At 31.1% G+C, this 15,314-nt stretch overlaps 2 long non-coding RNA genes across 7 annotated transcripts; both read right to left on the bottom strand.

The window, feature by feature from the left end:
* Nucleotides 1-2,970: 2,970 nt before the first annotated feature.
* On the bottom strand, nucleotides 2,971-8,729 carry LOC115884925. Of its 5 annotated transcripts, none has more exons than XR_004050636.1 (6): nucleotides 7,258-7,387; nucleotides 6,672-6,776; nucleotides 6,259-6,473; nucleotides 5,734-5,877; nucleotides 3,745-5,607; nucleotides 2,971-3,091 (listed from the first exon to the last, which is right to left on the bottom strand). It is a non-coding gene; the product is annotated as an uncharacterized LOC115884925 (long non-coding RNA). The 5 variants fall into 5 exon arrangements; XR_004050638.1 differs by having other exon boundaries at nucleotides 7,323-7,386; XR_004050637.1 differs by lacking the exons at nucleotides 6,672-6,776; nucleotides 7,258-7,387 and adding an exon at nucleotides 8,258-8,729.
* A 1,621-nt stretch (nucleotides 8,730-10,350) lies between these two features.
* Nucleotides 10,351-13,542, bottom strand: LOC115884949. 2 transcript variants are annotated; one of them, XR_004050650.1, is made up of 4 exons: nucleotides 13,061-13,542; nucleotides 11,135-11,350; nucleotides 10,588-10,731; nucleotides 10,351-10,457 (listed from the first exon to the last, which is right to left on the bottom strand). It is a non-coding gene; the product is annotated as an uncharacterized LOC115884949 (long non-coding RNA). The 2 variants fall into 2 exon arrangements; XR_004050649.1 differs by lacking the exon at nucleotides 13,061-13,542 and adding an exon at nucleotides 12,096-12,181.
* Nucleotides 13,543-15,314: the final 1,772 nt, after the last annotated feature.

Raw genomic sequence — 15,314 nt, 5'->3', positions numbered from 1 at the left:
CTACCCGTTTATTTTTTTTTTAATATTATTTGATAAACCTTTTCAATTATCTTACATATATACCTGTTTATATAAATTTTTTGTGTCATTCTTCTGAAACATATTTCATCATTTTTGTTGTCTGAATAGAATTACAGATTTTTTTATTCGTTTTCATCCCATTTTCTCAATGCATCGTATCTCTATTTCACAATTTGTCTCCCATATTTTCTTCCTTATTGGAATGTTATCATTCATCAATTTTATAAACTCTTCTATTGATAGTATTTCTAAGTCCCCTTAAATGTGTGGAATTGTATAATTTTTTAGTTCATCACTCATATTCGTGTAAAGTTTTCAATTCTACATAACTTATTTCTGCATTTGTCTCTCATGTTATATTTATTCTGTGAACACATTTAAAAATCTCAAAATATTAGCTAATTCCTGGCGCATTCGCCATTTATTCATAAAACCTGACCTATTAGCTTTTCTAGCATTTCTTATATTAATTTATGTATTTCTATATTATCAGTCGTCGTTTACTTGTACTATTTTTTTTGTATTGTGTTTTATTTTTTCTGTGTCAAGATTTCTCTAAGGCATTTTATTTCTATTGTCTATTTAGAGTTGTAGTTTTAGAATCATTTTCATGACTTTCAATCCATCATACCATACTGAGTTAAAAGGGTTAAACTAAATTTAATTTTTTCTTAAATATAATTTATTTTTTTTGTCTTCTATATTGATTGTTTTTCTAAAGTCAGCTTTTATTTCCAGTATTGTTTATTTTACTGCTATTCTTCTAAGACTTCTAAATATTTCATTTCATTTCTATTGTCTAAATAGAACTGTATATTTTTAATTGATTTTCTTTCTGTTCGTCTTCTAATTCTTTTAAATTTTTTTTTATTTGAATGGGATATTGTACTGTTTTGGAACAAAGATTTTTTGGAACACCTGCACTTTAATTAACCAATGAACCCACTTCGAGATATCATCTGCCTAAATTCAACATTGAACAGTCGTGGATTGAGAAAGAAATTCATATTTGAAGAGGAATTAAATAATTTTAGGTAAATTGGACTAGAAACTGCTTTTTTTTATTCGGATATATTTAATAAATACCTAATATCATTGTATTTTGTATATATCATTGAGATTAATTATTAATTTCAAATAAATTATTTTGGCGCACAAATTACTTTTGGGTAGGTAACTATAAATACACTAACGTGTATATTGAGTTGCATACATTAGCAGTTTGATTTTTTGATTTTTTTAACACTTAAATATTATAATTAAAATATTTCTTAAAAATACAGGTACAGCTAACTTAACTATTAACTTTTCTCTATTACTTTACTGCACTAAGTTCTTTTTGTTACAAAGATTTTGATATAAGTAACTAATATAACTATACTACTATAACTTTCATTTCATGTACCCTAAAAATTCACTGGCTAGTTAAAGTCATAAAACTAATAATTTTTTAATGAAGCTTGTTAATGATTAAATAATTAATTCTCTGTTTTTTATTACAGAACCAAAACTTTCCAGAAAGGTGGTCAGAAGATAATTTGTTCACCTCAACATAGACATCAGCATGTCCATCAACATCTTGGATTTTAACATACTTTTTATGTTATGTACTACTGTTTTAATAAAATATGCCTATCATTAAAAAATAAAATAACTATAAATTACTTTTATTTAACCTCTTAGAAGTACTGTCTAATCGCGAAAAAGTCATTTAATTATCAAGAAAGTAATAATACTAAACAACTTAAAAAGTTGTTCTGGAATTAGACAGTATTTTATATAAAAATTATACCTGATTAATTGCACGAAAAATTAAGTTAAGAAAACACCTCTTCGCTCTTATGTATTCCTGATCCGAGGAAATTCAGCTTTTAACAAAATCACTAATTTCTATCAGGGACACATAAGTGCGAAAAGGTAAAGAATAAATTCAGTACCAATATTTACCTAGTCGCTCTTATGTGCTCCTGCTACATGTCCGAGAAAATTCAATTTTTGTCAAAGACCGCCGATTTCTATCAAGAACACATAAAAGCGAAGAGGTAAGGAGCAAATTTAGTACCACATTTAAATAAAGCATCGATCAACGATATTTCTGCTATCTCTAGCACTTCGACCTCGTTTCCAAACTTCAACCCTTAATATCTCGGAAACTATAAGGGCTAGAGAGGAACGGAACTCGGCTTTCGATAGGCATTTCAGCCCTCTATAAGGGCACAAAACGAGGGCGCGATCGGAGACCAAAAAATTTTTTGGCGAAAAATGAGGTAAGGGGTTAACCTTCCTTCATTTTTGCCGAAAAATTTTTTTTGTCTCCGATCGCGCTCTAATTATGCACCCTTATAGAGGGTTGAAAGGGGAATCGAATGCCGACTTCCGTTCCTCGACATCTCTTATGATTTGGAAGTTATGGCCGTTTTTCGAAAAAATCTAACTCATTTGAGCTCGTTGGTCAAGTCCTCTGATTTTTACCAAGAGGAATTTATTTTGACTACCTTTTATTAAAAACTGACGCTTGGATTTTCGATCAGGCCATATAAGAGCGAGTTCGTACAACCTTTGACAAAAATTGAATTTTCTCGGATATGTATCAGGAGCACATAAGAGCGACTAGGTAAATAATGGTACTCAATTTATTTCTTACCTCTTCACACTTATGCGCTCCTGATAGAAATCAGTGATTTTGGGCAAGGATTAAAAAAAGTTTTCGTTCAATTTATGTTAAAAGCAGATTTTTCTGGGAGTTGTATAAGAAGTACAGAAGAGCGAGGGGGTAACGGTAGATATTATTTTTATATAAAATACTGCCTATTTCTGAACAACTTGTTAAGTTGTTTATTATTAGAATATATTATTTTTGTGATAAATACCTTTTTCTTTATGTTCAGGATTAGACAGTATTTAGGTTTAATTAAACTCATTTATTTTTAATTATTATTTATTAACATATTATATTTTATTAACAAGAGTAACATAAAAACAACATTAAAATCCAAGGTGTTGATGAACATGCTGATGTCTATGTGGACGTAAATAAATCTTCTCGGTACCCTTCAGGAAAGTCTTGGTTCTGTAAGGAAAATATAAAGAAATAATTAATTAACACACGATCAGTATTATTGATTGAATTGGATATTGTCAAATTCCAAAATACCTTCAAGATTGCCAAAGTATATCAGCAGTATACTGACAATCCCATCAGTATTTTTTCTCTCACACGGTCAATATTACTGACAGTTTTTGGAAATACTGTCAATAATACTGGTCGTGTGAGGCCTGCTTAACATACTTGATTAAAATCACAGATAACAGAAATTAAAATCTATTCTATAACTTTACATTTTCAGTAAATTAATAAGGTAGTAGGTATTATACATATTATAAGCAATTTTTCGTAACACAGCGAACTTTTTTTAGCAAAACAAGAAAAACATGACTAAGTTGACTGCATTAGTAATTAAGAAATGTTTTAATCGTAATATTTAAAAAAATATGGAAAAACCAAGGTGGAAAAACTACAATTTAAAAAATTCAAATACTAATACAGGCAACTCTACATACACAAAATTGTATGTTTAGTTGCCTATAAACCAATATAAAATGCACCAAAATACTTTATTCAAAATTAATCATTTAAATCTACATATTTTCAAAATATAATAAAATTGGGTGTTTATTTAACATAATCGATTTAAAAAAAAGACACCGTGTAGTTTAATTTACCTAAAATGACTTAGCTTCAACTTCAATGATGAAATATATTCTCAATCGGCTGATGAATGTTGAATTTAACCAATCTAATGTCATCTTCAAAAGGGAATCTTCAGTGGAAATGCAGCTTTCCCAAAACATTCTTGTTCCAAAGCAGTACTCCATAAAAGAACTCAATTTTAAAAGAATGAGAGAAAAAATTAGAAGATTTCACAGCATGTAGATAAATAAAATGAGATAGAAATAACGAAATAGAGTTGGTATCTAGAGCTGAGAAAAAAAATTGCATAAATATGTATAATGAATTTAGAAGTCCCAGAAAAGTGACACAAAAAATATAAAATTACATACATATAAGAAGACAATAATTGAATGGAAGAGTTTATAGAATTGCTGAATGATGCCATTCCCACAAGGAATACATGATACACACATAATACAGGAAATAGAAATGTTGAAATATTATGGCTTAGAAGGATGACATTAATGAATAAGGCAAACAAAGAGAAGAGTGAATATGAAATGAAAATATGAGTGAAAAATAATAAAACAAATAATAGGGATAAATATAAAGCCACGAAAATGAGGGATAATTTGAGAAAAAATAGAATGAAAATTGATAAAAAAGATAAAATAATTCTATACGAATAAGGAAATTCCAAAAAAAGAAAATATGACAGACCAAAAAAGTTAAATAGAAATAGGCCAAAAGCAAGAAAAAAAGGAGTATGCGGTCAATAAGAACTGGAAAATTGACCAAAGACTATGCTTAGCCTCCTCTACGAATATCTCGTCAAAATATGACTGAAGTGCACGAAGAAAAATCCTCCAGAGCATCAAGTTCGCCATCCCTCATCCGATTTAACCCTTGTCCGACGATTAAGCCTCACCAGTCAGTTCCCATCCCAGCTAAACAGCCTCGTCTCGGGTCGCCCTCGTCACCCATCGAGCGGACATCCACCGGGACCCCCTACAGGCGGACCCCCCTCATCATCTTCAATGTGTCCGATATCCCGCCCCCTGCCTCTTCGAGGGTCACGGAATACGTGCACGAAGAAGTCTCGGAGCTTGGGTGCCAGGTCGTATCCGGCCGAAGCCTCTAGCGTTAGAACACCTAGCTCGTAAACCAGAGGGTGGTGACTCCCTTGGGTACCTATGCATGCTACATAGGTCATCGATGCCCGAACATCAGGGTTAGGGAGCGACCCGGGTCTCCTCTTTTGCGGGGAGGCTAGCTGTGATGCTCTGGAGTCGATATTATTCAGAAAAATTCATTGGAAAAAAGGCTAGGAAAAACAGAAGAGACATCGTCTGAGGACGAGTCAGGTTTTTTGAATAAATGGCGAATGCGCCAGGAATTGATTGGGAATAGTTCTTATTGTGGGAGTTTTAAGTGTATTTTGTGTGTTTAAACACAGGCAAAAGGAACCAACAAGATCTGTAAAATTATAGCAATTCATGGGATACAATCTGAAAAAAATGACATAAAAATGTATCCATCAAAACTAAAATTCTGTACAAGGAATTACACAAGCAAAAAAGCATTAGAAAAATAACACCATAAGAAAAATAATGCAAATAAAAGAGACTTATTGAAATACAGGCAATAAAATACTTTAAAGAATTAATGAATGATGTTATTATTACCACAATGGAGAAAATATGGGACTCAGGATATTATAGAAAATTGAAAGTTAACCAAAAACAACAGGATGTAAAATTCTAATTAGATTTTACCAATAAGAAAATGAAGTGGCCAAAGGCCAAAAAAATTAGATATACTTGTAAGTCCTTATGCATTGTTGGTAATATTCATGAAAAAGATAAATGTACTGCCCTGGAACTGTATACAACCATCGATTTGTTGTACAAAATCTGTAACAAAGAAATAAACAATATTACATTTCATTATAATTTATATCTACAAGTTTTACATATATTTGATTTAAAAAAAAAATATTTATTAGATATATTTGATTTAAAAAAAATAGTACAATTTACCTAAAATGATTTAGGTTCTCTTCAATGTTGAATTTCGTGATTCCACTGTCGAATGTTGAATTTATTCAATGTAATGGGCATCTTCTTCAAACTGTTGCAGATGAAGAAGGACATAACCATCAACTGCCACGAAGATAAAGCCTACTAAATAGAATTATTAAGCTGTATCATATTTTTTTTACTCAGTTACATATAATTTAGTTAATGTTAATAGATATTATTAAATCCTTTAACAAGGGAGATACATAGTCTTTTATAATATCTACTAGCACATAGTTTGTAAAGTAAGTGCAATAAAACAGTAGATGCATTTAAAATTTAAATTTAGAAATTGGATTTAATTTCAATTTTTTTAATGATCGAGTAGGCAACCAGTAAAATTAAGAACTAAAGAAATAAATTAAGTTACATGCTGGTTTTGATTTAAGCATAAGTATATACGTATATAATAATGTGACTAAAATAAATATAAACTGTGAAAAGTACAATTGTTCCTGTAATATATTAACAAAAAATAAGACTTACTTTGTTTAGTTTCAAAGTCGTAGTTGTAGATATGGCTGAACTGTGTTAGATAAGCCCTCAATTTGCCATAAATCTTTGTCTCCCGATGCTTTTTATCTTCCTGCATCGGACTTAACCTTTGGTCAAAGATTAGCTACCTTCTCTGAGATCACTCCTACCTCCTCTTCTGTGAAAGAATGCATGAAGAATGTATGCTCATATGCTATTATTAATGTCTAAAACAAAACAAAAAATATATTTAGGACACCCAAAAATCACAATCTTCTACTAAAAATTACTGTTCTGTACGTGAAAAGTATATTTGTTAGAGTTTTAAAGTAATTTTTAATCCTTAACGTAATAATATGCAATCTTTTGAAGTAGTGTGACTAATACCCTTGTATTTCAGAAATCAAAACAACAAAAGTTTTTACCTACTACGTAAAAAAGGTGTGAGAATATCCAGATCAAAACAAGAAATTCCTTAGATAGGATCTTTTCCTGGTTAATGTATCTAAAAATTTTGCGATTTACCTTTCCTAAAATTAAACAACAATACAACTAAAATACCATATTTCTAAATGTGCAGTTTGGGAAAAATGGGAATGATAAAAACATTATGTAATATACTACCTATGAAAAAGGCAATAAACAATGTAATATTTAGAATAAAACATATCCAAACCTTTAGAAAATATGTTGTATGATGTTAAAACATAGAAAATAATATAGTAGACATACAAAAGTTAATATCTGAAAAAACTCCACTCTCCATGACGGATTATAAGTGCAAAAACAAAGACAAAGCTAACAAATACAAAGAGAACTTGTAATTTGTATTGAAATCAACAATTACGTAGTAATGTTTGATCATTTTTTCGTTAGGAAATTATAAAAGAAAGTATTTAAACAGTATTATTACGTAAAAACATTGTTAAGTTCCAAGAGACGCCATTGGCAATAACAAAAACTTTGGAGAAGAAAAAATACGTAAAATATCACGAAATAAGCGGTACTTACTATTATAGATGATCGAGCAGAGCCTTAAGAAAAGTTTATGAACAAATAATACACAATAAAATCACCTTTTCCAGCAAAAATTTCAAAAAATCGTAATCCCTGACGGCAAACGGCAGTAAGACATGTTTAATTTTTCGGTTAAAAAATCATAAATGGTGCTAAATAAAAATAATAGATGACTCTGATCAAACACTTTTTGGAACCCTAAAAATATAGATTTCTGTTAAATGTCGTTAGAGTTGAACTATTCCACGTTCGATGGTGCCACACTCGAAATAGTAGATTTCTTTATTCTAAAAATTCACAATACAGCCACCTTCCGCTAGATGTCAGGAGAGACAATTTTACAGAATTCTACATCTATTAATAGCGTAGTTTCATTACATTACGGCAGATGGCGCCACAACTAAATTTAGTTACAAGAAACACCACCGCGATAAATTGGCGCTGCGATCATTTAGGCGGGCTTTAAGGAAAATTTGAATGGACACATTTTTCTTTTTGACAGATCATTATTGCAATATAGGCGAGATTCTTATTTAAAATGTCCAAAATAATTTTATAGCATATTCAGTTTATTGAATATTATGTTAGTACACTTATTAATATAATTACAGTTAAAAAATATTTATTTTTTTGAATATTTAGAATGATATTATGAGAAAATCATCTAAATAATATGATCTAAACAGTAAACTATTAGACTTTATGCTGTAAATTATATGACTGAAATATTAATTGTTTAATAAACGGCTATAATTTTTCTAAGAGTCTAAAAATTCATTCAAAATCCCCATAATAGGAATTTTAATAAAATCTAATAAGTACCACCCATTAATGTTTAAATTATTTCCGGTACTATAATACTGAAAACCGTGTTAAGTACTGTATGTATTCAGTAAAGAATTTATACCTAAATATTTTACAAAATATCTACAAGAATATGAGGCGTTTGTCAAATATACTTGATTTTAAAAAAAAATATTTTAGTATAATTTACCTAAAATTATTTTATTCCTCTTCAATGATGAATTTCATCCTATTCCACCATTGAATGTTGAATATAATCAACCATATGGCATCTTGATGAGGGCGGTTGAATTGAAGTGCAGCTGTTCTTGTCCAAAAATCCTTGTTCCAAAGCAGTACAATATCCCATTCAAGAATCGAAAACTATACAATCCCATGTAGGCATCAACAGAAATGAAATCAAAGACTTGGAAGTCTTAGAAGAATTACAGTAAAATACAAAATAATACACATAAAAAAGAGATTAAGAAATACAATTAGAAGAAAAACAATAAAGAGAAAGACCGTTAGCCTCGTTTGATAGCATCATATCTCTTAAAAAAAAGTGAAACTTTGTGAAATGGATCTTATGGACAGGAGATCCTAGGATTGTCTGACTGAAAATCTTTGCTAGTTCATTTAGCGTTACCCAGGGTGCACCACGTGGAGGCGAACTAGCTTTGCACCCCCCAGAATGAAGACAATATGAGAGACAAACAGAAATAAGATAAATTGAAAAATTGCATGAAAATAGATGAACTTGGAAAAGTTTCAGAAAAAAATACAAAAAAATGTCTATATACCTAAAAAAGATTAGTCAGACAATCAATGGAAAAATTTATAGAACTGATGTATGATGACACCCCATAAGGAAAAAATATGGAAGACAAATAATAAAATACAGATATGATGCATTGAAAAAAATGGCTTGAAATAAATTCAAAAAAGAACTATAATTCTATACAGGTGATGATGACGAAATATGTCTTAGAAGAGTCTCAGAAGAATGACACAAAAAAGGTATACAAATATATACAAAAAACTTAAGAGAAATGCAATCAATAGAAGAATTTATAGAATTGATGAATGACGCATTCCCATAATAAAGAATACGGGAGAAAAATAGCAAAAAGGATATGATGAATTGAAAAATAATACAAATATACAGGAGAGTCATTGGAAGAGTATATACAGAATTGATGAATGATATTCCAGTAGTAAAGAAAATATATGGCAGACAAAAATAAAGAGGTAGGCCAAAAGCAAGACCAAGCAAAAAAATATTAGAAGATATTAAAAAATAAAAAAGAACCTGGTAAATAAGAACAGGAAAATTAACGAAAAGTTATGCTTAGCCTCCTCTAACGAATATCTCGTCAAAATATGAGAGAAGTGCACGAAGAAAAATCCTCGACGATTAAGCCTCACCAGTCAGTTCCCATCCCAGCTAAACAGCCTCGTCTCGGGTCGCCCTCGTCACCCATCGAGCGGGCATCCACCGGGACCCCCTACAGGCGGACCCCCCTCATCATCTTCAATGTGTCCGATATCCCGCCCCCTGCCTCTTCGAGGGTCACGGAATACGTGCACGAAGAAGTCTCGGAGCTTGGGTGCCAGGTCGTATCCGGCCGAAGCCTCTAGCGTTAGAACACCTAGCTCGTAAACCAGAGGGTGGTGACTCCCTTGGGTACCTATGCATGCTACATAGGTCATCGAAGCCCGAACATCAGGGTTAGGGGACGACCCGGGTCTCCTCTTTTGCGGGGAGGCTAGCTATGATGCTCTGAAGTCGATGTTACTTGGGAAAATTCATTGGAAAAAAGGCTAGGAAAAAAAGTGACATCGTCTGTGGACGAGTCAGGTTTTTTTGAATAAATGGCGAATGCGCCAGGAATTGATTGGAAATAGTTCTTATTGTGGGATTTTTAAGTGTCTTTCGTGTGTTTAAACACGGGTAAAGGGAACAAACAAGATCTGTAAAATTATAGCAATTCATGGGATACGATCTGAACAAAATGACATAAAAATGTATCCATCAAAACTAAAATTCTGTAAAAGGAATTACACAAACAAAAAAGCATTTGAAATATAACACCATAAGAAAAATAATGCAAATAAAAGAGACTTATTGAAATACAGGCAATAGAATATTTTAAAGAATTAATGAATGATGTTATTATTCCCACAATGGAGAAAATATGGGACTCAGGATATTATAGAAAATTGAAAGTTAACCAAAAACAACATGATGTAAAATTCTAATTAGATTTTACCAATAAGAAAATTAAGTGGCCAAAGGCCAAAAAAATTAGATATACTTGTAAGTCCTGATGCATTGTTGGTAATATTCATCAAAAGGATAAATGTACTGCCCTGGAACTGTATACAACCATCGATTTGTTGTACAAAATCTGTAACAAAGAAATAAACAATATTACATTTCATTATAATTTATATCTACAAGTTTTACATATATGTATTTGATTTAAAAAAAAGATATTTATTAGATATATTTGATTTAAAAAAAATAGTATAATTTACCTAAAATGATTTAGGTTCTCTTCAATGTTGAATTTCGTGATTCCACTGTCGAATGTTGAATTTATTCAATGTAATGGGCATCTTCTTCAAACTGTTGCAGATGAAGAAGGACATAACCATCAACTGCCACGACGATAAAGCCTACTAAATAGAATTATTAAGCTGTATCATATTTTTTTTACTCAGTTACATATACTTTAGTTAATGTTAATAGATATTATTAAATCCTTTAACAAGGGAGATACATAGTATTTTATAATATCTACTAGCCCATAGTTTGTAAAGTAAGTGCATTAAAACAGTAGATGCATTTAAAATTTAAATTTAGAAATAAACAATGCTATAATTTGTTCTTGGGTTTAATTTCAATTTTTTTAATGATTGAGTAGGCAATCAGTAAAATTAAGAACTAAAGAAATAAATTAAGTTACATGCTGGTTTTGATTTAAGCATAAGTATATACGTATATAATAATGTGACTAAAATAAATATAAACTGTGAAAAGTACAATTTTTCCTGTAATATATTAACGAAAAATAAGACTTACTTTGTTTAGTTTCAAAGTCGTAGTTGTAGATATGGCTGAACTGTGTTAGATAAGCCTCAATTTGCCATAAATCTTTGTCTCCCGATGCTTTTTATCTTCCTGCATCGGACTTAACCCTTGGTCAAAGATTAGCTACCTTCTCTGAGATCACCCCTACCTCCTCTTCTGTGAAAGGATGCATGAAGAATGTGTGCTCATATGTGCTATTATTAATGTCTAAAACAAAACAAAAAATATATTTGGGACACTCAAAAATCACAATCTTCTACTAAAAATTACTGTTCTGTATGTGAAAAGTATATTTGTTAGAGTTTTTAAAGTAATTTTTAATCCTTAACGTAATAATATGCAGTCTTTTGAAGTAGTGTGACTAATACCTTGTATTTCAGAAATCAAAACAACAAAAGTTTTTACCTACTACGTAAAAAGGTGTGAGAATATCCAGATCAAAACAAGAAATTCCTTAGATAGGATCTTTTCCTGGTTAATGTATCTAAAAATTTTGCGATTTACCTTTCCTAAAATTAAACAACAATACAACTAAAATACCATATTTCTAAATGTGCAGTTTGGGAAAATGGGAAAAAAAAAAACAATGTAATATTTAGAATAAAACATATCCAAACCTTTAGAAAATATGTTTTATGATGTTAAAACATAGAAAATAATATAGTAGACATACAAAAGTTAATATCTGAAAAAACTCCAGTCTCCATGACGGATTATAAGTGCAAAAACAAAGACAATGCTAACAAATACAAAGAGAACTTGTAATTTGTATTGAAATCAACAATTACGTAGTAATGTTTGATCATTTTTTCGTTAGGAAATTATAAAAGAAAGTATTTAAACAGTATTATTACGTAAAAACATTGTTAAATTCCAAGAGACGCCGTTGGCGATAACAAAAACTTTGGAGAAGAAAAAATACGTAAAATATCACGAAATAAACGGTACTTACTATTATAGATGATCGAGCAGAGCCTTAAGAAAAGTTTATGAACAAATAATACACAATAAAATCACCTTTTCCAGCAAAAATTTCAAAAATCGTAATCCCTGACGGCAAACGGCAGTAAGACATGTTTAAATAAAAATAATAGATGACTCTGATCAAACACTTTTGGAACCCTAAAAATATAGATTTCTGTTAAATGTCGTTAGAGTTGAACTATTCCACGTTCGATGGTGCCACACTCGAAATAGTAGATTTCTTTATTCTAAAATTCACAATACAGCCACCTTCCGCTAGATGTCAGGAGAGACAATTTTACAGAATTCTACATCTATTAATAGCGTAGTTTCATTACATTACGGCAGATGGCGCCACAACTAAATTTAGTTACAAGAAACACCACCGCGATAAATTGGCGCTGCGATCATTTAGGCGGGCTTTAAGGAAAATTTGAATGGACACATTTTTCTTTTGACAGATCATTATTGCAATATAGGCGAGATTCTTATTTAAAATGTCCAAAATAATTTTATAGCATATTCAGTTTATTGAATATTATGTTAGTACACTTATTAATATAATTACAGTTAAAAATATTTATTTTTTTGAATATTTAGAATGATATTATGAGAAAATCATCTAAATAATATGATCTAAACAGTAAACTATTAGACTTTATGCTGTAAATTATATGACTGAAATATTAATTGTTTAATAAACGGCTATAATTTTTCTAAGAGTCTAAAAATTCATTCAAAATCCCCATAATAGGAATTTTAATAAAATCTAATAAGTACCACCCACATTAATGTTTAAATTATTTCCGGTACTATAATACTGAAAACCGTGTTAAGTACTGTATGTATTCAGTAAAGAATTTATACCTAAATATTTTACAAAATATCTACAAGAATATGAGGCGTTTGTCAAATATACTTGATTTTAAAAAAAAATATTTTAGTATAATTTACCTAAAATTATTTTATTCCTCTTCAATGATGAATTTCATCCTATTCCACCATTGAATGTTGAATATAATCAACCATATGGTATCTTGATGAGGGTGGTTGAATTGAAGTGCAGCTGTTCTTGTCCAAAAATCCTTGTTCCAAAGCAGTACAATATCCCATTCAAGAATCGAAAACTATACAATCCCATGTAGGCATCAACAGAAATGAAATCAAAGACTTGGAAGTCTTAGAAGAATTACAGTAAAATAAGAAATAATACACATAAAGAAGAGATTAAGAAATACAATTAGAAGAAAAACAATAAAGAGAAAGACCGTTAGCCTCGTTTGATAGCATCATATCTCTTAAAAAAAGTGAAACTTTGTGAAATGGATCTTATGGACAGGAGATCCTAGGATTGTCTCAATTGTCTGACTGAAAATCTTTGCTAGTTCATTTAGCGTTACCCAGGGTGCACCACGTGGAGGCGAACTAGCTTTGCACCCCCCAGAATGAAGACAATATGAGAGACAAACAGAGATATGATGCATTGAAAAAAATGGCTTGAAATAAATTCAAAAAAGAACTATAATTCTATACAGGTGATGATGACGAAATACGTCTTAGAAGAGTCTCAGAAGAATGACACAAAAAAGGTATACAAATATATACAAAAAACTTAAGAGAAATGCAATCAATAGAAGAATTTATAGAAATGACGCATTCCCATAATAAAGAATACGGGAGAAAAATAGCAAAAAGGATATGATGAATTGAAAAATAATACAAATATACAGGAGAGTCATTGGAAGAGTATATACAGAATTGATGAATGATATTCCAGTAGTAAAGAAAATATATGGCAGACAAAAATAAAGAGGTAGGCTAAAAGCAAGACCAAGCAAAAAAATATTAGATGATATTAAAAAATAAAAAAGAACCTGGTAAATAAGAACAGGAAAATTGACGAAAAGTTATGCTTAGCCTCCTCTAACGAATATCTCGTCAAAATATGACAGAAGTGCACGAAGAAAAATCCTCCAGAGCATCAAGTTCGCCACCCCTCATCCGATTTAACCCTTGTCCGACGATTAAGCCTCACCAGTCAGTTCCCATCCCAGCTAAGCAGCCTCGTCTCGGGTCGCCCTCGTCACCCATCGAGCGGACATCCACCGGGACCCCCTACAGGCGGACCCCCCTCATCATCTTCAATGTGTCCGATATCCCGCCCCCTGCCTCTTCGAGGGTCACGGAATACGTGCACGAAGAAGTCTCGGAGCTTGGGTGCCAGGTCGTATCCGGCCGAAGCCTCTAGCATTAGAACACCTAGCTCGTAAACCAGAGGGTGGTGACTCCCTTGGGTACCTATGCATGCTACATAGGTCATCGATGCCCGAACATCAGGGTTAGGGGGCGACCCGGGTCTCCTCTTTTGCGGGGAGGCTAGCTGTGATGCTCTAGAGTCGATATTATTCAGAAAAATTCATTGGAAAAAAGGCTAGGAAAAACAGAAGTGACATCGTCTGAGGACGAGTCAGGTTTTTTGAATAAATGGCGAATGCGCCAGGAATTGATTGGAAATAGTTCTTATTGTGGGAGTTTTAAGTGTATTTTGTGTGTTTAAACACGGGCAAAGGGAACCAACAAGATCTGTAAAATTATAGCAATTTATGGGTTATTACATCAATTCAAAAAATGACATAAAAATGCATCCATCAAAACTAAAATTCATTAGAAAAATAACACCATAAGAAAGATAATGCAAATAAAAGAAACTTATTGAAATACAGGCAATAAAATACTTTAAAGAATTAATGAATGATGTTATTATTACCACAATGGAGAAAATATGGGACTCAGGATATTATAGAAAATTGAAAGTTAATCAAAAACAACATAATGTAAAATTCTAATTAGATTTTACCAATAAGAAAATGAAGTAGCCAGAGGCCAAAAAAATTAGATATACTTGTAAGTCCTGATGCATTGTTGGTAATATTCATCAAAAGGATAAATGTACTGCCCTGGAACTGTATACAACCATCGATTTGTAATATTACATTTCATTATAATTTATATCTACAAGTTTTACATATATTTGATTTAAAAAAAAGATATTTATTAGAAATATTTGATTTAAAAAAATAGTACAATTTACCTAAAATGATTTAGGTTCTCTTCAATGTTGAATTTCGTGATTCCACTGTTGAATGTTGAATTTATTCAATGTAATGGGCATCTTCTTCAAACTGTTGCAGATGAAGAAGGACATAAC

Source organism: Sitophilus oryzae, unplaced genomic scaffold (genome assembly GCF_002938485.1).
Source record: "Sitophilus oryzae breed Bouriz unplaced genomic scaffold, Soryzae_2.0 scaffold_358_pilon_pilon, whole genome shotgun sequence".
Lineage (NCBI taxonomy): Eukaryota > Metazoa > Arthropoda > Insecta > Coleoptera > Curculionidae > Sitophilus > Sitophilus oryzae.
This window is presented reverse-complemented; position numbering and strand designations above follow the sequence as displayed.